The sequence below is a fragment of the Myotis daubentonii genome, chromosome 6 (genome assembly GCF_963259705.1).
Source record: "Myotis daubentonii chromosome 6, mMyoDau2.1, whole genome shotgun sequence".
NCBI classification, from domain to species: Eukaryota; Metazoa; Chordata; class Mammalia; order Chiroptera; family Vespertilionidae; genus Myotis; species Myotis daubentonii.
This window is the reverse complement of record NC_081845.1, coordinates 90,612,004-90,639,246: the sequence shown is the minus strand read 5'-3', so window position 1 is coordinate 90,639,246 and position 27,243 is coordinate 90,612,004. Positions and strand designations below refer to the sequence as shown.

The window sequence follows — 27,243 nt, the reverse complement described above, 5'->3', positions numbered from 1 at the left end:
CTCAGCCAGAGGCGTAGACCCCCATCACCCTCCGATCGCCTGATCGGCCCCTTGCCCAGGCCTGACACCTCCACCAGAGGTGTCAGGCTTGGACAGGGGACCCCCATCTCCCCCCGATCACTGGCTCTGGCCCCCGCCCAGGCCTGAGGCCTCTGGCCCAGGAATCATGCCTGGGCAGGGGACCCCCATCTCCCTCTGATCGCTTGCTCCACCCCCCGCCCAAGCCTGACGACTCTGACCCAGGCTTCAGGCCTGGGCAAGGGGACCATCATATCCCCCCAATCCCCGGCTCAGCCCCCCGCCCAGGCCTGATGCCTCGGCCAGAGGAGTTGACCCTCATCACCCTCCGATCACCAATCACCGGATCGGCCCCTTGACCAGGCCTGAGGCCTCCGGCAGAGGTGTCAGGCCTGGGCAGGGGACCCCCAGCTCCCCGCGGTTGCAGGCTCCGCCCCTGCCCAGCCTAACGCCTCTGGCTGAGGCGTCCGGCCTGGGCAGCAGGGACCCACAGCTGCAGCGGCCCTGCGATCGTGGGCTTCGCTTTAGGCCCAGGCAAGGTACCCCTAGCTCCTGGGACTGCCAGCTTCCACCATGCCCAGCTCCCATCGCTGGCTCCACCCCTACTTCCTCCTATCACTGGCCAGGGCAGAAAAGGCACTGATTCTCCGATCATGGCTGGGGGGCAGGGCAAAGGCGGCCCCAGGGCCGCCTTTGCCCTGCCCCCCAGCTCTTAGCTCCCCGCTGGGTTTCCGATCACTGTCAGTGGTAGGGGGCTTCTTCCTGCTTTCCCTTTCGCCTCCCTGCATTGTGCCTACATATGCAAATTAACCGCCATCTTGTTGGCAGTTAACTGCCAATCTTAGTTGGCAGTTAATTTGCATATAGCCCTGATTAGCCAATGAAAAGGGTATCATCGTACGCCAATTACCATTTTTCTCTTTTATTAGTGTTGATAACCATAGCACAGTTATCGACTTCAGTAAATTAATACTAATACAGTGCTTTTTATCAAATCTGTTGCCCATATTCCAGTTTTGTTAGTTGGTCCCATAATCTATACTAATAAAAGCCTAGGTGACCATCACACCCTCACATCATCACAAGATGGCCGCCTCCATGTTATCACAAGATGGCCGGCAGGGAAGGGCAGTGGTGGACAATCAGGCCAGCAGGGGAGGGCAGTTGGGAGCAACCGGGCCAGCAGGCAGAAGCAGTTAGGGGCAATCAGGCAGGCAGGTGAGCGGTTAGGAGCCAGCAGTCCTGGACTGTGAGTCGGACATTCCCCGAGAGGTCCCAGATTGGGGAGGGTGCAGGCTGGGCTGAGGGACACCCGCCCAGTGCACGAATGTCGGGCACCGGGCCTCTAGTGTCCTTTATAAAAGACATTTTGCCCCTCCAGTACAGATTCCATTCCATGATTAGATATTACATTTAGTCATCATGTCTCTTTACACTCTTTTAACCTGGAACATTTTCACAGCCTTTTGTTGTTGTTTTCTGAATGATATTGACATTTCTAACCCCTACCCACATAACCAGCCATACTTTTTTTTTTTTAATAGAAGATTTCTCATTTTGGATTTGTCTGGTGGTTCTTCATGATTAGATTCAGAGTACATATTCCCAGCAGTATAATACTAGTATGTAAGTGATATGTTCTTCTCAGGATTTTACATTGGGAGGCACAGATGTCCATTAGCCTCTCATTGTTGATGTTAATTGTGATTCACTCAACCATTCAAAGTTCAATTTCTTCATTGTATAGTTACTATTTTTAACCTTACAGCTAGTAAGCAATTCAGGGGGAAATGCTTTGTTTTTTTAATGCATTGATTTAAAAAATTTTTTTTAATTAAATTTATTGGGGTAACATTGCTTGATAAATTTATATAGATTTCAGGTGTATAATCCTATGACACATCATCTGTATATTGTTTTGTGTACTTACCCTTCAAAGTCAGATCTTCTGTCATCATATATTTCACCCCCTATACTACCCCACCCCCCTCTTCCCTCTGGTAGCCACCATCTGTGTATACGAGTTTCTGTTTTGTTTTGTTCATTTGTTGCTTTCAGTTTTACATCCCGCATATGACTGAAATAATATGGTTCTTGACTTTTCTGTCTGACCTCTTTCACTTAGCATGATATTCTTAAGATCCACTCATGTTGTCGAAAATGGCGACATCTTTCTTATGGCTTAGTAGTATTCCATTGCATATATGTGCTACATCTTCTTTATCCAATCATCTATCAAATGACACTTCAGTTGTTTCCATGTCTTGACAACTGTGAATAATGCTGCAATGAACATAGGGGTGCATATGTCTTTGCGAATAAATGTTTTCAAAAGAGGGATTGCTGGGTCATATCGTAATTCTAAATTTTTTGAGGAACTTACATACTGTTTTCCATAGTGCCTCTACCAGTTGACATTCCCACCATCAGTGAATGAGGGTTCCTTTTTCTCTACAACTTCTCCAACACATTCTTGTCTTGTTGATAATAGCCATTCTAACAAGTGTGAGGTGGCATCTTGGGAGAAGTGTTCATTCAGGTTCTCTGTCCATTTTTAAAGTGAATTAATTGGTGTGTGTTTTTGGTATTGAGTTGTATGAGTTCTTGATATATTTTGGATGTTAATCCCTTGTTGGAGCTATTATTTGCAAACTAGGGGCCCAGTGCACAAATTTGTGCAACTTGAAAGGAACTGTGGACCACGAGGCTACAGTGGGCACAGGGGTGAGTCTTGGCCCATCCTCTGCACCCCGCCTGGCCCCTCTTGCCACGGCCCCTGGCCCAGTCTGCTGGCAGCCCCGCTCCCAGGTGCTGATGGCGCCGGTCCTGCTTGTACCTGCTGATGGCATGGAGCAACTGGGGCCGGCACCAGCAGCAGGTGTAAGCACACTGGCGCTGTCAGCAGGTGTAAGCGGCAGCTGCTGCCCTGATCACCCCTCAGGAGCAGGGGGAGGTGGAGAAGCCCTCAGGGGCGATTGGGACTGGCAGCTGCTGCTTGCACCCACTGATGGCACCAAGCATTCAGGACCGGCAGTGGGTGCAAGCGGTGGCTCCAGCACTGGCAGCAGGTACGAGAGGGGCTTACGCCAGCAGTGGGTGTGAGAGGTGGCTGCCGGCCCCATCACCCCTCAGGAGCAGGGGGAGGTGGAGAAGCCCTCAGGGGTGATCGGGGCCGGCGCTAGGCGCAGGCAGCAGGTGGGAGCAGTGGCTCCGGCGCTGGCAGCGGGTTTGAGCACCCGGTGGGACCGTGGTGTGTGGGAGCAAAGAATTTTCAGTAACCACCAGAGGCTTGCCCCGATGATAGCAACCAGCAACCCCGCCTTGGTCTGGCGCCCCTGCTCACCTGCTCCACCATCCTGCCACAGCCATGCCCACCATGTTTTGCCCTCTGCCGCCTGCTACTGACGCCCACCACATTCTGCGTGCACCTCCTGGTGGTCAGCACACGTCATAACAACCAGTTGTCCGGTTGTTCAGTTGTTTAACCGTTTGGTCTATTTGCATATTAGGGTTTTATATATATAGATATCTTCTCTCATTTGGTTGGTTGACTTTGTTTTGTTGATAGGGGAAAATACTTTATGATTTTGTAGAGAAAAAGGAACCCTCATTCACTGATGGTGGGATTGTCAACTGGTATAGACACTATACTGTAAATGTCTCACTCTTCATCAAAAAAATGTCTCCAAGGTTTAGCATTCATTGATATTGTTGCCTGAAGCAGTCTTTACTGTGATGGTTACACAGTTATGATTTTCTAACTCTAGTCCTTCTTCTACATTTACCATTTGGCACTCAGTGTTCTTCTGTAAGTGAGACCCCGCCTCCCCCTACTCCTTTATTTATCTTTTACTGGTATGGACTCATAGGCTCTTATATTTTTTAGTGGTTTCTAATTCATTATTATACTTAATTATTTTGATGTTCAAATTAGCCCAGATTTGGCCAGTGGAAGTTCTTTTTTTTTTTAATCCTCACCTGAGCCCTAGCTGGTTTGGCTCAGTGGATAGAGCGTTGGCCCACGCACTAGAGGATTTGGGATTTGATTCTAGTCAAGGGCATGTACCTTGGTTGCAGGCTTAATTCCTGGTCCCAGTCTGGGCGTGTGCAGGAGGCAACCAATTGATGTGTCTCTCTCATATTGTTGTTTCTCTCTTTCTGTCTCTCCCCCTCCCTTACACTCTCTCTAAAAAACAATGAATAGAAAATATCCTCAGGTGAGGATTAACAAAAATATAATAATAATTCTCACCCAAGGATATGTTTATTGATTTGAAAGAGAGGGAGGGAGTGAGGGAGCGAGAAAGGGAGAGGAGTGGGGGGAGGGAGAGTGGGGGAGGGGGAGAGAGAGAGAAAGATATGTCAATGTGAGAGAGAAATATCAATAGGTTGCCCACCATATGTGCCCTGACCTGGGATTGAACCCACAGCCTAGGTATGTGCCCTGACCAGGAATCTAACCTGCAAACTTTTTAGGTACAGGATGATGCTCCCATCAACTGAGCCACTCGGCCAGGGCCAGTGGAAGTTCTCTCAAGTTGACGTCTGTGTCTTTGTGAAATGGCCACTCCTCCTCCCTTTTCCCCAGCATGTCCTCACTCTTTGCCATAATAGATGTTATTTTGGATGCCTCTTGTACTTACACGCTTGTCGAGTCCTGGAATTAGCCACTTTTCCAAGGATTTCCAAAGTAATTTTAAAATGCATTTAAAGTAGGGAGTTGCAGGGCCTGAGTGGAAGGCAGACACATGCACAAAATAACATGCATACAAGGCCAACTATCATAAGAGTTTTAACCAAGGTATGAGCCATATGTTATAGGAATATGGGGAGGGAGAGAGAAATTCCAATTGGAAGTCTCTGGACAGGCTTCCACGATTGGGGCTTTAAAAGAAGAGTGGGAGTTAGTGTGAGGCAAGAGGGAATGCTTAGACAAAACTGGTGTTCTGAAGGTGACCTCTGCATCTGGATGGAGCCTTGGGGTCGAGTGAGGAGAAACTACTACAAAGGGAGGGAAGGGATTCCAGTATCCAGGCCATAGGGTTTGGACATTGGGTTGCAGTAAGAAGATACTCATGGTTTTGAATATGGTCTACACGATCTAATTTGACTTTTTTCCTTTTTAAATTGCACAGGAAAGCCGAGGTGGATCTTTTTAAGGAATGATCTGGGAAGTATGTGAATTGATTTCACTAAGTAAAAAAGAATGTGTGTGTCACAGCCATTCTTGCCACAATGGGGGACCGCACAGTGTACGAATAGCGATATCCTAAGGCTTAGTTTGGGGCAAGGCGAAGCGTGTTGGTGACATGAGATTTCCAGGCTGGCCCATTTCACCAGATCAAAAGTCTCCACAAATAAGCCCATGTCTGTGCCTTTATTTTAACTCTTGTCCGGGTGGGATGTGGACCTATCGGGAACATTTGGTGTTCTGTCCTATGACTCTAAAAGAAAATGAGGCAGTATGTTTTCATGAAAGGCTTCACTCAGTGTAGCGTTCTAGCCTGGTTCCGTCAGAACACCTGCTATCCAGGCAAACACCTGAGATCCGTTATCATGACCAAATTGATTTGGGCTGGTTCGGTGTTATCATTACTGCCATTGAGCGGAGAGTCCGTGCTCTGCCATATGCTACATAGAGAGCGCGGTTGCCAAGACCTCACCCTTTGGCAGCTTTTTTTTTAATGCTGAGTCTGGCAGTGAAAGCTTAGAGCATCTCTAGTACTTCTGCGACAGCAGCTGGGTTACCTCTGGCTCAAGAGGAGGAGACCTGCCCACCCTCCCAAAAGTAAAAACTAGAATATCATTGATGGGAGTTAGATGTATGAGAGCTTAGGGTAATTAGAAATCTTGAGCCTAATTCTGAGGAAATTTTCTCCCTTTCCTGCCCCTTTTCTTTCAGTCTCACTATATTTTTAACTAAACAAGAATATGCTATCTGTATTCCCCACTTAATCTTTAATATTTAAGAGCTCTAATCTAAAACCAGATTAGTCCCTCTGCTGCTCCTCCATAAATTATTGCAAGTTGAAGTTTTAAAGCAAAACAAATCAAACCTTTTATTGAACACGAACTCCATGTATTTAGCCCAGGGATGGGCAAACTTTTTGACTCGAGGGCCACAATGGGTTCTTAAACTGGACTGGAGGGCCGGAACAAAAGCATGGATGGAGTGTTTGTGTGAACTAATATAAATTCAAAGTAAACATCATTACATAAAAGGGTACGGTCTTTTTTTTCAATAGTTTTATTCATTTCAAACGGGCCGTATCCGGCCTGTGGGCCATAGTTTGCCCACGGCTGATTTAGCCCATTGGTTCAGCACTGTCCCAGAGATCCAACTACCATCTGTGCTTTCACAAGGCTGTAGAGAGATTTCAGAAACATGAACAGTTCCCTTCCCCAGCATAGGAGCATCAGAGAACAAGCTTTTAAAAAGACAGTATGTGCAGAGCACACCTGCTGTAGCCTACTCCTACCATCCTGACTGACAGGTGAGCCAGGAGACCCTGTCCCATATTTTTCATCTGGATAGCAAATTTGCAAGTACTTCTATAGTCCAACCGTAGCAGCCATCACAGCACAATAATAACTTTCCCAAGGCCATTTGGATAGGTTACCCTGCTTAGAAAATAGATTATTACAAAAGGAAATTAATTATTGATATTTTTGTTTTAGTTCCAAGAGAAAATAGTTTCAGTTAATTCTTTGCCTGGAAAGGTGTATGTGGGATTTTTAAACAGATTTTTTAAAGATATAATTCATGTATCATAAAATTCACCTATTTGATATATGGTTCAATGAGTTTTAGTAAACTTAGGTTGTGTAACCATCACCAAGTTTAAATTTTAGAATATGTCTATCACCCCAAAAGTTTCTCTTCTGCCCCCAAAAAGTCAGCCTCAATACTCTCCCACCCCAGCCCCAGGCAATCACTGATCTGCTTTCTGTTAATATGTTAGCCTTTTCTAGAATTTTAATATCTGTGGATTCATACAGTATATATACTTTGTGTGTCTACATAGATGTTGTTTTTGAGATTCATCCATGTTGTTATGGACCAATAGTTCATTCCTCTTTAATGTTGAGTAGTATCTCATTGTATAGATAATACCACATTTGTTTATCATTTACCAATTAACATAATTTGAGTTGTTGCCAGTTTGGGATATGAGTAGAGCTGTTGTAAATATTCACGCAGTCTTTGTGTAGACATATATTTAATTTCTCCTGGGTAGATAGAGAGTGGAATTGCCAGGTTGAATGTTTAGTGTATTTTTAACATTTTAAGAAATCCTATTAGCAGTGTATTAGGGATCTAATTTCTCCATAATTTGCAGCATTTAATATTGTCGTCCTTTTTAACTTTAGCTGTTCTAATAGGTATGTGGTACTGTGTCACTATGGTATATTAATTTGCATTTTCTCATGACCAGTGATATTAAGCATCTTTTTCATATGCTCTTTGGGTACTCATATATCTTTTTTTGGTGAAGACTGTTCATACTTCAAATAGTTTGCCCATTTATAAGATTTACAGAATTGCCATCTTAACAATATCCTAACCCATGAATATATGTCTCTCCATTTATTTACATCTTTTTAAATTTCTCAACAATGTTTTCTATCTTTAGCATACATCTTTTGTTAAATTCTTAAGTATTTTAGTTTTTCACGCTAAGGTGAATAGAATTTTTAAATTTACTTTTTTTTATTCTTTTCTGCCACTTTGAAATAAATCAATTCTTATATGTGATCATTCATTCTATAATCTTGCTAAATTTATTTATCAGTTCTAGATTCCTTAGGATTTTCTCCTTCTCAATTTGTAGGATTATTTTTTTCTTTCATTATTGTACAGGCTTTAGACCACCGATGTTATATTTAATAGAAGTGCTGAGGAAAAAAGTGTTGAGCATGTACCTCCTTGCCTTTTCCTTGATCATAGGTGAAAGCATTCAGTTTTTTACCATTGAGTATGATTTAGCTGTAGGTTTTTCATAGCTGTCCCCCACCTCTGCCCCTCACCCTAACAAATACTAATAGTTGTAGCTGTGGAATACATTTTAGGATAACATTGGAAATGTTCAAATGTATTCCCCCAAAGCAGATGCTATAGCTCATGGTGAGCTACCATGTGATCTAAAAGGTCCACAAAGCTGCGTTGTAAAGAGTTTTGTCATCCCATGGATTTATTTCTGTTTATAGTTGAAGCACACTGCCTTTGTTCGTCCTCATATGTAACATGTCTGTCTAACTATAGTGGGGAAGGCTCGTGACCTGAGAATACTCCTTTTTATCATAACACTAGTAGCCAGGTGCATGAAATTCATGCACATTGAAGGGGAATTAGAGGAACATAATTTGGACTCACTATTTAATATCAATAATATGTGAGCGTGAGGCAGTCCGCGTTTCTGAAATTCAATGACATGAATTTTAGCTATTACTTTGCCAAATAAATGGACTTTACAGATATCATTTAAAAGAGCATTCAGCTTAATATTAAAAACTCTGGCTACCAAGTCAGGTCTATTTTCAACTTTTTGCCAGCGTTGTAAATTGTTTGCAATATCTGCCCATTTGGGGGTGTATATCATGGTTATGAATAAATAGGTCTTGTCATGCTTTGTTACAATTGCCATAGCATTCTGATATCGCTGCTGCATATTTCTGGGACTACCCTCAGAAGATGATGGAAGTATTATCATTTTATCAATTGGCACATTGTCATTTTCAGATCTAGATTTGAGATAATCTATTTTTTTAATTAAATCTTTATTGTTCAGATTATTACATTTGTTCCTCTTTTTTCCCCCCCATAACTCCCCTCCTCCCAGTTCCCGCCCCACCCTCCGCCCTCACTCCCCACCCACTGTCCTCTTCCATAGGTACACGATTTTTGTCCAGTCTCTTTCCGCATCTCCCACACCCCTTTCCCCCCCAAGAATAGTCAGTCCATTCCCTTTCTATGTCCCTGATTCTATTATGATCACCAGATTATTTATTCACTTGATTCTTAGATTCACTTGTTGATAGATGCATATTTGTTGTTCATAATTAGTATCTTTACCTTTTTCTTCTTCTTCTTCTTCTTAAAGGATACCTTTCAGCATTTTAAATAATACTGGTTTGGTGGTGATGAACTCCTTTAGCTTTTCCTTATCTGTGAAGCTCTTTATCTGACCTTCCATTCTGAATGATAGCTTTGCTGGATAAAGTAATCTTGGTTGTAGGTTCTTGGTATTCATCACTTTGAATATTTCTTGCCATTCCCTTCTGGCCTGCAAAGTTTCTGTGGAGAAATCAGCTGACAGTCGTATGGGTATTCCCTTGTAGGTAACTGAGTTTCTTTCTCTTGCTGCTTTTAAGATTCTCTCTTTGTCTTTTGTTCTTGGCATTTTAATTATGATGTGTCTTGGTGTGGTCCTCTTTGGATTCCTTTTGTTTGGGGTTCTCTGTGCTTCCTGGACCTGTAAGTCTATTTCTTTCACCAGGTGGGGGAAGTTTTCTGTCATCATTTCTTCAAATAGGTTTTCAATATCTTGCTCTCTCTCATCTTCTGGCACCCCTATAATTCTGATGTTGGTACGCTTGAAGCTGTCCCAGAGGCTCCTTACACTATCCTCGCATTTTTGGATTCTTTTTTCATTTTGCTTTTCTGGTTGGGTGTTTTTTGCTTCTTCGCATTTCAAATCTTTGCCTTGATTCTTGCGCTCCTCTGGTCTGCTGTTGGGTGTCTGTATAATATTCCTTATTTCAGTCGGTATATGCTTAGTTTCTAGTTGGTTCTTTATCATAGCATCAAGGGTCTCATTAGATTTCTTGTAGATCTCATTAAGTTTATCGGCAGCTTCTAGACAGTTCTTGAGAGACCTTAAAAGTGTGGTTCTGAACTCTATATCCTCCATGGACAATTTTGTCCTGTTTCTTTGTCTCCGCATTTTTTATGCTTTCTTGGTGCACCCCCTAGTGGTCTTTGTGCACAGTCTTGTTGTAGTTAAGCCTTGATTGTTGTCGGCAATACCGGGGGTGATTTGACCTCGAGGCTAACTGGCTATGAGAGTCCGCTGTGTCTGCAGTGGGAGAGCTTCTGTGCTGGATCAGAGATAATCTATTTTTCAACTCTCAACTTAGATTGGTTTGCTTTGATGAAATTTATCCGATTGGCCTCCATTTTTGAATACGGATCCATGATAAACTGTTGAGTTAATTTTCCTGCATTTAAAATAGGATTGGCCAAACCGGTTTGGCTCAGTGGATAGAGTGTCGGCCTGCGGACTGAAGGGTCCCAGGTTCGATTCCGGTCAAGGGCATGTACCTTGGTTGCGGGCACATCCCCAGTGGGAGGTGTGCAGGAGGCAGCTAATTGATGTTTCTCTCTCATTGATGTTTCTAACTATCTATCCCTCTCCCTTCCTCTCTGTAAAAAATCAATAAAATATATTTAAAAAATAAAATAAATAAAATAAAATAGGATTGAACGTGTCCTGCACAGAGAGATGAAATCCATAATACTGCATTTGTGTGACTTGTGTCCTTACATTTTGTCTAGTATTATTGTCGATTACACTGTTGTCTCTGAGTCTTAATGCAATATCTGTTCCCCAGCCTTTTTCACCATGTGGAAAAAGATGTCATTGCATCTTGTACAATTTTGTTAATTCACTTATTTCATTCATGAGATTGTTGATGTTGATCATGAGTCTTTCTGAGCAGCCCTGGTTTTCTGGCACTGCTAATCTTTTACTTGTAGCTTCAGCTGTATCCAAAATATAAAGTTGAGCAAACTTTCCATCTGAAGGATATAAAGTTGCAGTATGGTGATAAACTTGTCCGTGTATTCTAAAATAGTATGGCCCATATCCTGATGGTGATGCAATATTTGCACCCATGGAAGCAAAAGCAAAAGAACTATTTATGGAACGAATATTTTCCATGAATTTTTACTGTCAAAATCTTCATTTGTTATTAATCTTTTTAAATATGCCAGGTAATCTGGAAAATGTATATCATTTGCTACAATATCGAGTAAATTTCCCATCGGATGGTTTTTCATCAGAGAAATTTAGTGCTAGGCAAAATTCACATCGAACAGTCATTCCACCACAACTATGTTCGAGGATTGCATCCTCATGTTCTCCATTTTCGCTGAGAAGGCAGTTCCTACGGGTATTGGTGGTAGTTGTTGATGACTGTTCTCTAGACATATTCTGTCGTCACCAACGCCTTCTTTCAACTTCAAAGGCACGTTGGTCTTTAGACATTTTCTGTCGATAACGCTGGTGTTTTTCGGCATCAGAGTGACGTTTTTCCAGTAGCTGGTGTTCAGATACATCCTGTCGCAGGTGCCGCCTTCTTTTAAGATCAGACGCACGCTGCTCTGCAGACACTTTCTGTCAATAACGCCGGCATCAACAGTTGTTCTTTAGACATAGTCCCACCTCTCTATTGTCACGGTCTGAGATGCAGGTGGATGATAGTTCTGGCTATCAGGCCGCTGAGATCTGTCTGACCAATGGCTGATTCTGTGGAGGTGGGACTTCCTCCTCCCTGCTCTGCCAAGTCCTCCAAACCTCTTGCTCTCTGCTGGCAAGGTCCCAGGAGCCCATGGGCATGGCTAGATGGTAGCCTTGCCTCCTGTGCCGGCAATGGTCCTGGGAGCCTGCGGCCGCCGTTGCCTCCTTGGGTGCCTGACACCTGTGTATGCAAATTAACCGCCATCTTTGTCGGGTTAATTTGCATGGTCACTCTGTTTGGCTGGTGGGCATGGCTTGAGCGTGCCAGAGGGATGGCTAATTTGCATGTTTCTCTTTTATTATATAAGACTAGGGGCCCGGTGCACGAAATTCGTGCACTGGGTGTGTGTGGGGGGGAGTGTCCCTCAGCCCAGCCTGCCCCCTCTCACATACTGGGAGTCCTCAGGCATTGACCCCCATCACCCTCCAATCGCAGGATCGGCCTCTGGCTGAGGCGTACGGCCTGGGCAGCGTGGACCCGCAGCTGCAGCGGCCCCACAATCGTGGGCTTCGCTTTAGGCCCAGGCAAGGGACCCCTAGCTCCCGGGACTGCCAGCTTCGACCGTGCCCAGCTCCCATCGCTGGCTCCACCCCTACTTCCTCCTATCACTGGCCAGGGCAGAAAAGGCACCTGATTCTCCGATCATGGCTGGGGGGCAGGGCAAAGGCGGCCCTGGGGCCGCCTTTGCCCTGCCCCCCAGCTCTTAGCTCCCCCCTGGGTTTCCGATCACTGTCAGTGGCAGGGGGCTTCTTCCTGCTTTCCCTTTCGCCTCCCTGCATTGTGCCTACATATGCAAATTAACTGCCATCTTGTTGGCAGTTAACTGCCTATCTTAGTTGGCAGTTAATTTGCATATAGCCCTGATTAGCCAATAAAAAGGGTAGCTCGTACGCCAATTACCATTTTTCTCTTTTATTAGTGTTGATGCTCTTCTAGGGTTAGTCTTACTTTAGGTAATGAAAGCAAACCACACTGAGGGTTGCTTTAAAATGCTTTGTTTGAAGTAAATGCTTTTGCCACAAGACAGAAATCATAAAAATTTGTGGGTAGATAAGTACCACCAAGATTAGAGCCTTAGCAATCATTTAGTTGAACCCCACTTTTTTATATATATATAAATGAGGAAACTGAGACCAGAAAGGGTGCCACTAGCCTTGGATCATACCTTTGTACTAAATATTGGTATTTCATGCAGCCTTTGATCTAAGGACTGCTTAAGGTTCCTGACCAATATGACTCCCATGACTCCAACTCCTCCCATCAGCATATACTAACCCCCACTAACTATAGCTTTGCATCACGTGTTCTTACCATTCTTCCCTGGACATCTACTCTGTCATCTCCACTGGACCCAGCTTATCTCTTCTGAAGTACCCAGAAGATTTCTTGATCCTTCCTCCAAATTAGTATACCTAATTCTTTTAACCTCCTCTTACTTAGGCTTCTAAGACCTTGCTTAGGACTCAGGACTCATTGAACCCTTCATGGCAAATGTCACCAAACTAGACCAGTTGTAAAAATGGTATTAGGCAAAATAATAGGATCTTTAGTTTTTTTCAAATTGATAACAAGTTCACAATGTTTTGCTAAAGAAATGTCTTTTTCAGGTCCTGTCATGTGAGTAGTTAATTTGTGTTCACTACACTGTGTGCAAATACTGGTATCTACTACTAGACACACACAGTCTTCCTACTTAGATTCTCACTGTGATTCCCTCTTCAGCAGTACCTCTTAAAAAGTGGGGGCCTGAGACCAGCACTTCACAGGCCCAGCACTTCACAGAGAGATGGGATACTTCCTTTTTAGAGAGTAAAATTACAGTTGCTCAGATAATTCTCATATACCCCAAAGTTTGATATACTGCCTATATACTTAATAGCTCATTTTTCATAGGAAATGCAACAGTAATTTAAGACCAAATAGAATTACTAGCAATTTCAAGTATGAGGTGATCCACATCATAGAAGTTTTATATCAGATCTAGCTGACTCCATTCTCTTTCATTTAAAGATTTATATCTTCTGAGTGTTTAACACATGTCTTCCTCCACTGGTCTGCTAGATTCAAAATCCTCAGGGGCCAGAACCAGATGTCATTTTGCAGCTTCCCACATTCCCCGTTAGAGTATGTGGCCTGTAGTGGGTACCCAGTAAGTATTGACTAATTTACAAGAAAAAATTAGAAGTCAGGGATGTGGTATTCTCGTGAGCCTGCTAGTTATCTTTAGGGGAAAGTCCGTTTGCAGTAGTATTTGAAGGCAAGCCCAAGCAGGGGAGCAGGAGAATGTCTGGGTCAGTCTCCATGCAAATTTTTGAAGCCAAGGTACAAGTGCAACCTGAGGGTTTTCCAATTAAATATTTGGCTGGAGGAATAAGGTCTAGAGAGTGAACCTTAGCATTATTTATTACTAGGGGCCCTGTGCACAGAGTGGGTCCCTTGGCCTGGCCCGTACCCTCTTGCAATCTGGGGCCCCTCAGGGGATTTGGACTACCAGTTTTAGCCCGACCCCCACAGGCCAGGCCGAGGGACCCCACCAGTGACAAATCCATGCACCGGGCCCCTAGTATGCATATAAGATCTTTGGTTAATCTCTTCCCGCCCTCCCCCCACCCCCTTTCCCCTTCCTCCTTCCCCCTTCCCCCTTCCATCTTCCCTTTGAGATTCATCAGTCTGTTCCATGTTTCTATGCCTGTGTGTTGAGCATCTGTGCACTGGTGGTCAGTGCGCATCATAGCTATCAGTTGAAGGGTTAAATGGTTGCTTAGGCATGTGTGTATATATATATATATATATCCATATATCCCGGTGCACAAAATTCATGCACTGGGGGAGGGTGTGTCCCTCAGACCGGCCTGATCCCTCTTGCAGTCCAGGACCCCTCGCTCCTTACTGCCCACCTGCTCGCTGCTTCTTAGCACTCAGCTCACTGCTCCTTAGCACTGCCTTGGAGGCAGGAGAGGCTCCCGCCACCACCGCTGCACTTTCCAGCCATGAGTCTGGCTTCTGGCTAACCAGCGCTCCCCCTGTGGGAGCGCACTGACCACCAGGGGGAAGCTCCTGCATTGAGCATCTGCCCCCTGGTGATCAGTGCACATCATAGCAACCGGTTGTTCTGATTGTCCCGCGGCAACGGTCGCTTAGGCTTTTATTGTGTAGACTAGGGGCCCAGTGCATGAATTCGTGCACCTTGAAAGGAACTGTGGGCTGCGAGGCTGCAGTGGGCACAGGGACAGGTCTCAGCCATCCTTCACGCCCCTGCCCAGCCCCTCCCATCACAGACCCTGGTCCCTTCTCTGCCAGCAGCCCTGCTGCTGCTGCTGCTGATCCCCCATGCTGATGGTGCCGAGCAATCGGGACCAGCGCTGGGTGCCAGCAGTGGGTGCGAGCGGCAGCTGCTGCCCCGATCACCTCTCAGGAGGAGGGGGAGGGGGAGAAACCCTGAGGGGTGATCTGGACCAGATCTGGGTGCTGGCAGTGGGTGCGAGCAGTGGCTCCGAGCACCGGCAGCAGGTGTGAGTGGGGCCGGTGCAAGCAGCAGGTGCGAGCACCGGCAGGACCGCCGCACGTGGGAGCAAAGAATTTTCAGTAAGCGCCAGAGGCTCACCCCCATGACAGTGACCAGCACCCCACCTTGGTCTGGCACCCCCACTCACCTGCTCCACCTTCCCACAACAGCTGATGCCCTCCATGTTCCATGCGCACCCCCTGGTGGTCAGCACATGTCCTAGCAACCAGTTGTTTGATTGTGCTGCCGTTCGGTCTATTTGCATATTAGCCTTTTATTATATAGGATTACATACTTTTATCTGTCTTGAATTTTTATTGTTAGAGGGGAGAAAAATCAGACAAGATATACAGAGGTGGGGAAAAGTAGGTTTACAGTTATGAACATGCAAAACAGTTTTTTCTTATATTATTTATTAATGTATTATTTTCCATAGAAACAACTGTAAACCCATTTTTGCCCCATCGTATATACTATCAGATTGGGTGACATTGCTTGCTTGATAATTAAAATTATTTGATATGTAGTGGTTTACTTAAATCCTTAACCTTGGGATGGGTATATTTGCATAAATAAAACCTATGATTTGTCTGGCACATAAATAAGATGGGCTCTTTGGAAGTCATAGACCTATTGTGTGAAAGAAAGCACACTAATCTCCATTCATGCCTAGCAACCTGTCACTCTCTGACGTAAAATCTAAGCACTTGAGTGACTTTATCTGGTGCCCATCCAGCCCCCTGAACTGATGCAGCAGAAACCACATCAGTAGTGTCCTGGCATGTAATCCGAACACTGTGTACATCTCTGGCCTATAGGAAATGTGGCATGGCTTGTTGCCAGGCAGCTTAGACTGGCCCGGTGCTTGCTTCTTCATTGAACTAAAACGAGTTTCCTTGAATAACCCATCCTCATTGCTCCTCACTCTGCCCTCCAGTGTAACCTATCACAAATCACCTTCCTCTCCTGCAAGCCTGCTCTTCTGATCCTTTAATGTAGTGGCTTTGGCTTTCCAGCACCCTAGTTACTGCTGTGCAAAGTCATTCACAGAGGTCAAGAACTGGTGTAGGGGCATCAAGGACAAGGTGGGGCACAGGAATGCCGGACTGGCCTCAGTATTTGTCTCCACAGCTTTCCTCATCAGAGGCCCTCACAAAATCTTGGTGTCTTTTTATTTTTAATTTATTTTTTAGCAAAACCCTTCCCTTGCTAATGTCCTTCGAGATTGCTCAAAAGTCTTCTCTTCTGTGGAGATCATGGTTGGCCTCTGTTGCTATACTTCTCATAACATATTGCAATTGTCTGTCTACATGTCTGTCCTCCCTGGAAGGTGGAGGGACCATATCATGTTCTTGGGTGACTCCCAGTTTCTACTTCAGTTCCTGACATGTAGTGATGCTAGTAAACATTTGAACAAATGAGTGAACCCTATCTCATCGCCATTGTGAGCCTCTGGGTGAAGGAAAAAGAACAGCTTTATTGAGCACTTGCTGTATACTGGATGCCTGAACTGTGTTATATCATTCGTTCCTTATAAAAGTATCATTGGACAAATGATATTCCATTTTTACAGAGGTGAACGCTCAAGCTTTGAAGTTAAGTAATTAAGGGAACTCCCGGCATTTGAACCCAGGTCTGTCCGACTCCCAGAATCCCACCACTTTTTATGTCCTGTGGGGTACCCTCAACAGTTGAGGAGATGACTGTAGCATGAGTTGTCTACATTTTCAGCCATATAGATCTTAGCCTAGGCCTTAAGCACCCCACATTTCAGAGATGCTTTTTATTGAACATTGTGACCTACTTGTGACCCACCAAAACTGGTGTTAATGTCATCCCAGTGCATTGCTCCGTTGTGTTCCATATGCCACTTGTCCCTCCATCTAGATAGGCGCTTCTGCAGGACAGGGCCAGTGTTGCCACATTTTGTCTCCCACTGCACCTGGTAATATGAGCCACAGTTAATTCTTATTGACATTCCATTTGCTCCTGAGTGCTAATTCATGTCCTCATTTTCCTTGAAAACTTATCTCCTCCTGGATACCTTATGCTGTTGACCTCTCCTCAGTGCCCCCAATTTATTACACATAGCTGGATTGTATTGATTTTATTTGCAGTTGATTTCTTGCTTTGCTGCTTATGTCCTTCAGCTGTTTTCCTCTCTGTACATCTCCAGCTGTCTTTAAAGGCAGGAACTAGTGACTTCTTTTTTCCATTCTCCTCCTGGCCCCAGAACTAGAGTCTGTAAATAGTGCACGGATGACCAGGAAATACTTTTGATTCTTGAGCCCGATAGCTTCTTTCCTTTGCTGGACTGACAGCCCAACACCGGAGCCTGAATCCTTTATTTATTAGATGATATTTCTATAGCATCTTCCCTCTGAAGTGATCAATATCAATGAAGTTTGTTTCTGCTTCTGGAAAGTGCATTTACCTAAGCAGACCAAGGTTCTGATAAGATCACGTGATAGCCCTTACTCAACTCTTGGGCCCTGGAGAGGCAGACTCTAAGAAAAGCCTGGCCATTTCAGGCTTTGCTATCTTGTTCCTGGCAATGAGCCTGAATACAACTGTGACATGTAGCAACACAAGCTCTCCAGTGTTGGTTGATATTATGCTTCTGTACAAAAAAAGAGAATTGAATTGGGGAACACTGCTGTCTTTTGGAAGGCAGATATGGAGAAGCCCATCTTAGAGCTCAGTACATCTGTTTGTGGGTTGTTGACTCTCACACTGCCTGATGTCACTAGGCACTATGTGAGAGTCAACTCTTGAGACTGAAAGTCATGCCTCTGGGACAGGACCCACAAAGGGCATGAGACCTAAAGACTCAAACAGGGGCTGGATAGGTGGGGGAAAGTGCTGAGAGATGGTCTCTCCTAGCTTTTGGGAAGAGGAGCTGTCTCACTGCAGATTTGGGTAGTCAAAGCTGACCATGAAATACTGGAACAAAGTTAAGAGGCCAAAACCTGAAAAGGGTGCCTGAGTTAGCCCGGTAATTCATTGGAGAAGTGCCTAAAATAATTTGACCAGCTGGCTTCTGTAGGGAATTACTCCCCTTTCCACATCTCCTTGTTTGTACAGACATTATTCCCACTATCAGGGTGAGGCAGAACTCAGTAGGAAATGTAATCATCTCCTGTGGGCTCTGCAGATGGATGAGAGTGCACACATAGAAGCTGCTTGGTGTGGATTCTTAGGAGTATCACCAGAGTTGGCCTGCCCTGGACCCTGCTGTCCAGAAAACACCCTGCTCTGTCAGGTCCGGAGTTATGGCAACCATAGTCACTGAGGCACCTTGGGAAACAAAGGGGGGGGGGTGTTGTTGGAGAGAAAAAGGAAGGAAACAAAGTGGAGGACTAGAAATGTAAGATGTGAGGAAGGGGGTGTGGGAGGTATGGGAAGCACACTGGGATTTACTCAGGCATGGTGTGATCTTAGGAGGATGCCACTGTCTATTCCCTCCTGAGAGTTGAAGGGTGTTCTCTTTCTGTGTTGTTGCCTGTGGAGTTGTGAGGTAGAGCCACCTGTACTATTTTATTCTCTGCCCCAACACAGTGCCTGGACATAGTTGGAAGGAGGAGATGGCAAGGAGTGCCCCTGTTTGCTTATACCTCCTTATACATGATCATGGGTTCTCACCAACTGTTGTACATGCTAAAATGTGCAGAGCCTGGGTGGGCAACTGGGAGACAAATGACACTGGAGGTCTGTGTAGAATTCCACCTGATGGCTCTCTTCAGCAGCAGCCAGCTGAGCCTGCTTCTTTATTCTGATGAGTCCTCCTGAAGAGTACTAGTACTCAGGCTGCAGGGGAGCTGGAGAAGTGTTCCAGACAGGTGCTAGATGCTCTCCTCCAAATTTTTCTGTTAAGTATCAATCAAGGTACTGCTTTGATATAGGAGATGGGTTGTTGTTAGGCCATAACATGGGAGTGGAATGCAATGGCTATTGAAGACATTTCCCATGGATTAAGGAGGCTTAGTCAAGCAGTGGCCCAATTGTTTCTAGAGGAGCTGAGCAGGCCTTTTTCTCACTGGATTATAAGGACACCTGTGCAGCCTCAGGCCACTGCTCTACACAGACATGTTCTTCCTCTTGAGCTATGTCAGCCCAGTAGCCCCTGGGAGGTGGAAGCTGTGAGTCAGCACACGATGGAGTATGTGTGCCCTTGTGATTAATACACAGGATGACATGTATTCTCTAGAGCTGTGTACTGCAGTGTTACAGATTGACTCAGGAAGGGGAAAATGTTCCAGATTTACAAATTAAAGGTTTGTATTAATACTCTTTTTAAAATTTTTAATTAATTAATTAAATTTTTAAGTATATATTTATTGATTTCAGAGAGGAAGAGAGGGGAGAGACAAAAACATCAATGATGATGAGAATCATTAATCGGCAGACTCCTGCATGTCCCACTCTGGGGATCAAGCCCACAACCGGGCATGTGTCCTGACCCAGAATTGAACTGTGACCTCCTGGTTCATAGGTCAATATTCATTCACTGCACCACACCAGCCAGGCTAATTTATTTTTAGGAGAAATATTTTAGTATTGCTGTTCACCCTTTCTCTATAATAGAAGTGTCAACCAAATTCACAATCAACAATGACAGATTGAAACACATGCATGCGATTGGTGCTAGCAAGAGCTTCATGTGTGTTGCACATGCGCAAGTCAACTTAGCCTTTTATATATATATAGAATAAACTTGCTTAATTAGACTTGCTTTCTGATTTAGCTAAACTTTTTTCAGCCCAATGAAGCACCCCAACTTCTCTTTCAGGTAATTGTCAGCAACACAGCAGTAAATATCAACACGAAGCACATTATTATTGTAGATCACGCAGAGAGAACAAAGGGTAAAATATTTAACTGCAACAGTGTTTGACTATGTTCTGTGCAGTAAGAAAACCTGAAGTCATTTTCAAGGTCCACCATTTCTTCTTTTCAGTCGGGTCAAGTTTCTAAACTTTCTAAATCTCCGTTTTCTGGCTAATGAAAAGAAAATAGGATTCCACCGAGCCTCCTATCTACCTACTCCAGGACTTCTATGAGGATCAAATGAGATGAGGCACAGGGAAACACTTCACAGACATTTGGTTAAACTGTTTTCACCTGACTATCAAGCAAGTTGTGTTCCTGGGCTGAAGAAACTCCAAGGAGTCACCAGAGAGAAGAAGCCGGGTGTTGCTACATGATGTCATTACCCGGAGCCCACAGTGACCATTTCTGGGCTGGGCTGTGGGCCACATTTTGCACCCTGGGGTCTTGGCAGCGTTGGCTGTGATTTGGTGGGGTGTCACTCCAGGGTGGTGGCTGGGCCTGTGTCCCACTTGGGGGAAGCCAAGTGTTGGTTTGTCAGTGCCAGGTCCATGGTGCCGGCCAGTGTGTGTCACAGCAGCTCCTGCATTGAGCGTCTGTCCCCTGGTGGTCAGTGCGCATCATAGCGACCAGTCAGATGGTTGGACACTTAGCATATTAGCCTTTTATATATATAGATTGACTATATTCTCTATGCTGTTCTTTACATCCCCATGACTGTTCTATAACTACTACTTTTATTTCTAAAGTCCTTCATCTTTTTCGCCTCTCTCTCCTAACCTCCCCTCATCTGGCAACCATCAAAATGTTCTCTGTATCTATGAGTCTGTTTCTGTTCTGCTTGTTCATTTATTTATTTTTTAATTCCACATATAAATGAAATCATCTGGCATTTGTCTTCTCTGTCTGACTTATTTTACTCAGCATAATATCCTCTAGGTTCATCCTTATTATTGCAGATGACAAGATTTTATGACTGAATCACATTCCATTGTATATATGTACCACATCTTTATTCATTCATCTATTGATGGACACTTAGGTTGTTTCCATATTGTGGCTATTATAAGTAATGCTGCAATAAACATAAATGTATATTTCTTTTCGATTTAGTGTTTTGGGTTTCTTTGTATAAATACCCAAAGAAGAACTGCTGGGTTCTTCTTTGCATCTTATAGCCTTTCTTTTAAAATCTGGTTTGTCTCCTGTGAGTATTGCTGCCCCAGTTTTTGCGTGTGTTTGTTTCCATTTCTTTTCAGTCTCTGTGTATCTTTTCATCTGAAGTGAGTCTCTTGTAGACAGCATATGTAAGGCCTTGTTTTGTTATCCATTCAGTCATCAAATGTCTTCTTGTTGTTGTTATTTCTAGGATATTTCGCCATGCACTGGGTCTCTAGTTTCTTATAATACTGGATTGGTGGTGCTGAACTCCTTTGGTTTTTTCTTGTTTGGGAAGTTCTTTATATGACTTTTGATTCTAAATGATGGTTTTGCTGGGTAGAATGATCTTGGTTGTAGGTCCTTGCTTTTCATCACTTAGCAAAGTTTCTATTGAGAAATCACCTATCTTATGGGAGCTCCCTTGTAGGTAACTGACTGCTTTCTCTTGCTTTTAAACTTCTCTTTTTTGTCTTTAACCTTTTGCATTTTAATTATGACATGTCTTGGTATGTGCCTCTCGGTTCATCTTGTTTGGGATTCTCTGTGCTTCCTGGACTTGTATGTCTATTTTCTTCACTAGGTTAGGGAATTTTTTTATCATTATTTTTTGAAATATGTTTTCAGTTATTTGCTCTCTCTCTTCTCCTTCTGGGTACACCACTGATGTGAATGTTGGTACGCTTGAAGTTGTCCCAGAGCCTCTCTACATATCCTAATATTTTTCTAGATTCTTTAACCTTTTTGCTGTTCCAATTGTGTTTTCTGCTTCCTTATCTTCCAAACTGCTCATTTGATTCTCTGCTACATCTACTCTACTATTGATTCTCTATCATTTATTTTTTATTTCTGTTACTATATTCTTCATTTCTAACTGGTTCTTTATGGTTTCCATGCCCTTCTTTATACTGTTGAGGGTCTCACTAAGTTCCTTGAGCATCCTTTGTCTCCTCATTTTGGCTTTTTCCCTGTGTTTGTTTTTATGTATTAGGTAGAACTACTATGTCTTCTGGTCTTGGTAGAGTGGCCTAATGTAGTAGGTGTGCTGTAGAGCCCAGTGGCATAGCCTCCCCAAGTCACCTGAGCTGGGCCCTCTATGTAGGCTGTGTGCACCCTTCTATTATAGTTGAGCCTCAGTTGCTGTTGGCATGTCACTGGGAGGGATTGATCCCTAGGCCGATCAGCTGTGGTAACCAGCTGCGACAAGAGCAGAGGAGCTTCTGTGCAGGAACTAACCACACAACTCAGTGGGGCTTTGGTGCCCAATAAGTCCACCCCTTTAGTGTGTCACGTGTGGAAGTGGTTGGGTTGTAATCCAGCACGGTCTGATGCTCTTCACCAGGTGCACTGGCTCTGAGGTCTCCCAGGAGGTGCAGGCCAAGGTCAGCCACTGCATGTGCCCTCCCCGGGGCCATCCCCATGACTTACAGAGCTGTCTGCAGTGTGTTAATACTCTTGCATCAATTAAATTGCTCTTTCCTTGAACTGAAGTGTTACCCCAGGATTAATTTTCCTGGGACTCTGGGGTAACTGACTAATAGGGCAGAGTAGGAAATGAATGTCAGTGGGAACCTGTATGATTATGTTCAGCTCTTCATTATCTGTACTTCCCAAATTTGTGATCATCAGTTACAGCGAAGTTTTAATTCCAAGAGAGCATCTGATGACATCTTGGACATTTTTGGGTTGCCTCTCAGAGCAACCTTAGCAAATATAGGCTCATATAGGGAATAATGGGCAGTAGAAAAGCATAATTAGGAAAGTAAGAAAATGGGATATTCCCCAGCCAGACAATAGTTTTTCTTTTTTTAATTAATCCTGAGGATATTTTTTCCATTGATTTTTAGAGAGAGTGGAAGGGAGGGGGTGAGACAGAGAGAAACATCAATTGGTTGCCTCCTGTATGCACCCCGACTCGGGCTGAGGATTGAGCCTGCAACTGAGGTATGTGTCCTTGACCGGAATCGAACCCGCAACCCTTCAGTGCGTGGGCTGACACTCTAACCACTGAACCAAACCAGTTAGGACCAGACAATAGCTTTTAGATTGCACTCACTGTAGCCCTGTTCACCCAGGTAATTGGAAGTAGTGTGGAGGCAGTTCTCTCCAGGAGTGGGGGCAGGCTGGTGGTGGTACTGTTGCCAGCATTAAACATTCTTTTATTGCTAGAAGTAATTTTTTCTCTTTTAATGAGGCAAATATTTACTCAAGTTATTTATTTACTCAAGTTATTCTATTATAGTTGAGCCTTAGTTGCTGTTGGCATGTCACTGGCATGTCACTTACTAATCTTTTTTGAGTTCCAGAGGAATAGCAGGAAATAGCACAGAAGAGAGATCCAGTATGCAGGGAACAGGTAAATAAGGTACTCTGATGGGAGTAAGTGCCATGGTGTAACAGAATGGCAGAGAACGAGGGAGCATGAGGCAGCTTCCAGAGGGTAGGCCAGTGTCTGGAAGGAGGGGAAAGCTGAGCTCAGCCATAGAAGCTGGGAGAGCCAGCCATCCAAGAGCTGGGAGGGACGTGTGCTAGATGGAGAGAACAGTGTCGGCTGTGGAGGAACAAACGGGCATATCTGGGACCAGAAAGGCGGCTCTGGGGTTGGAGCATAGAGCATGAGGAGAGTGCAGAGGCAGGTGGAGATCCATTGGGTCTAGTAGGCTTTTGCAGGGAATTAGAAATTTTATTATAAAGTTGTGGGACGGCATTGAAGGGTTTGAAGCAAAGGAGTGACAAGATCTGATGTACATTTTAAAAACATCCCTCTGGGAGATAACCATAACTGCTTGTGTGTGCATAGACTCTAAGAATACATAAGGACTGGTAGTGGCGGTTGCTTTGCCTCTGAGGAGAGACACTGAGAATGTGGCAGGAAACTTATTTTGCTGAATATTATTTTATACAGATTGAGCTCTATTATATCCGTGTATTACCTATTCAAAGGGGAATTAATTAACAAATATTAAAAAGCACATTTCGGGTCAGTTACCCGAAAAAAAACAAAGAAAAACAAGAAATCCCGCTAACTGCTGTGAGGGAGAAGCCGTGGAGGGCAGCACAGGCGAAAACAGGGAGACTCCTTGTAGGCTCTGGGAGAGGCGTGGCCTCGCCGTGTGTTCCAGCCTGCTGCCTTTCTTCCCGTTCCGTCAGCATGCTGCACTCATCCTGCCATGGGATGTTTGCGTGGAGTGGAGAGAAGCAGGGCAGGTTCAGGACATCACAGAGGGACGGCAACAAGATTACTAAAAAAGATGTGAGGAGCGAGGGAAAGAGAGGAACCGAGGACAAGTCCTGGGTGTGGCCAGGACTGTGTGGGGGTGGTGCCCCTCGCTGAGGCAGGGACGATGAGGAGATGAGCCAATACAGGAGTCAGGAGGATTGGGGGTTCTGTCCTGAGCATGTCAAGATGGCTAGTAGCCAGTCTAGTTGGAGGTGCTTGACATGTAGGCAGGTGGATATAGGAGTTTGGAGTTTAGGGGAAGTATTTATGGATGGAAACAAGTTCAAGAGACATTTAGATTATACTTGAAGCCCTGGGTCTGGGTGAGATCACTCAGAGGAGGGAATATACATGGAGAAGATGCAGGAAGGCACATTCTGTGGTGGTTTTAAAAGAGAAGCCAGTCAAGAATCCCAAGGAGCAACACGCATCCAGGTGGGAGGAAAATCGAGGAACTTGGTCATCGCTGACGGCGAGAGAGGGAGGTGCTTCAGGGAAGAGGGAAAAGTAGACACATGCTGCTGAGGATATTGGATTTGGCCACTTGAGCTCTTAACTGGCTTTCACTTGTCCCCTGAGCTTCAGAGAACAGTCTGTTTGTAACAACCTCTGACTCTTCACTCAGCCGAAGTATTTTGAGTGAGCTGCACATTGTTCTAGGCGTAGGGGATGTGTGCTAAATCACGGAAGCATGGTTCTTGTTTTCATGAAGTCTAGTCAGGGAAACACGTTAAATGTAAAAATTATACAGATGACCTTACGATTATAATTGTGTCCAATGACGGAAGGAAAAGTCCAAGATGCCTTACAAGCATGTAATGGGGTCCTAGCCTACTCTGAGGGACTAGGAAGGTCTTCTTGAGGAAGAGCCATTGAAACAGGCCTGAAGAAGCAAGACCTTAATTAGCTGGCCAGTGCGTCTAGAGCTGTGATGGCGAACCTATGACACGCGTGTCAGAGGTGACACGCGAACTCATTTTTTTGGTTGATTTTTCTTTGTTAAATGGCATTTAAATATATAAAATAAATATCAAAAATATAAATCTTTGTTTTACTATGGTTGCAAATATCAAAAAATTTCTATATGTGACACGGCACCAGGGTTAAGTTTGGGTTTTTAAAAATGCTGACACGCCGAGCTCAAAAGGTTCGCCATCACTGGTCTAGAGCATAGAATTACTAGAAAGTGAATGGCACAAGGGGAGCGAAAGAGGCAGCAGAAACAAGAGCACACTGTCCCGATTCTCAGGAAACTGAAAGGGTTTAAATATGAGTCACCAATCACAAACGGGTGGGCGGAATCACTTGGCTGCTGTGAAGAGGATGAATTTGACTTGGGCGACAACCTATAGGAGGCTGTGCAGTAGCCTCGGCAAGAGATACACTGGGGGCTTTGACCAGATGGTGATAGTAGAGAGGGAAAGAAGAGAATGGATTTGATCTTTGGACATAGCATCCACACGACTTTGTAATTGAATGTAATAATGAAGAAGATACCAGTGATGACTCTAGGTTTGTGTCATGAGCCATAGCTGGCATTGCATGGTGGCCATGTTCTCGTAGAATGGGGGATACTGGAGGAGAAGCAGGTTTGTGGGGCAGTAGTAGCAAGTGTCCCATTTTGGAGATCTTAAGTCAGACATCCAAGATATCAAGTAGGTAATTGGATACAGTCATGGAACACCAAAGAGAGGTCTGGGTAGAGAGAAATTTTAGTTGTCAGCACATATAGTTAGAACATTACACTTTGTGAGAGCATGTGGTGAGACAGGACAGCACTGGATCGTTCTATAATGTTAAGGGAAGTAGATGAGGAGCTACCAGAGAAGAAGAAGGAAAACAAGGAAAGTGCCTATGTCACAGGGCCCGTCGGAGTAGTCAGCCGTTCCAGGTGCTGTCAGTGAGAACTGAAAGGGCTCATTGGATTAGCAGTGCTCAGGCTCCATTCCTGGTGTTTTTTTCATATCACTGAAGTTTTCATATCTGAGCCACCCTCCCCACCGAATCCCCAGATAGGAAGTCTCTAGAATCCTGGAATGGTCTGTCCATTCAGTGAGAGGGTTAACTATCTATAGTACATAATCTGACCTAAAATTTGAGCTTATGTCTGCAGCTAAAACAATCTTCTGTCACTGAGTAACCCTCTTTCCCTCCAGGGGAGGTGTGTTTAAATAAACTAACTTTAAACACAGGGAATCTAGAAGCCAGCTTCGCTCTCCCCACCCCCCATCTCTCTCTCTCTCTCTCTCTCACACACACACACACACACACACACACACACACACACAACAATGGACACACACAAGTTGTGGGACTTGTGATCCTATAGCTCAAATTTTGTGAAAATAGAGACTCATGCTTATACTCCTAAGGTCCTCAGAATGACCTTTTGGAGGTGTGAAAACAAGAAGCATGTGGACTTTTCATTCTTAAAAGTAGCACATCAGACAAGTGCACGTGGTGCTGGACAGTTTGGTAAAACATAGGTGGTTTGCAGTGTCCACAACCCATTGCTTCCTCCCGCTCATCCTTTCACTGCAGCTCCCAGCCCGACCGTCTCAGGGCAACAGACATAGGGCTCCTCAGCACCTGCCAGGCCGAGGCTGAACTTTGGAATGCACGCGCTCTGCCTCTGCTTATGAAAGCGGCTTGCAGAATTCTCAGCCATGCCTGCGGGGAAGCCCCCGCCCGAGCAAAGAAGCACGCTCTGCTGTCCTTGGAAAGTTATTGAGTCCCTTTCATGGTGTCCCTACCCACTGAGTGCTCTTCAGACTGCCTTGTGTAGTCTTCATATATTTAAATCAGGTTTCTCTACAATTTGCATATCTTCAACAGAAATCTTTACAACGCTTGTCACTTAGCATGCATGTACAGTCTGTACAGAGACGTTTGTGGAAACTTGTGTATCACATGTCCAGAGGAAGATTTCTTTGTTCATTCTCCTTGTCAGTAGCGGCTTCTCAAAGGAGAAGGGAACCAGTCTAGACTGAGAAGT

At 44.6% G+C, this 27,243-nt stretch overlaps 1 protein-coding gene across 2 annotated transcripts in view; it reads left to right on the top strand.

The window, feature by feature from the left end:
* ZFAND3 (zinc finger AN1-type containing 3) overlaps positions 1 to 27,243 on the top strand; it is a 352,681-nt gene that overhangs the window by 314,340 nt on the left and 11,098 nt on the right. The window lies entirely within an intron of this gene.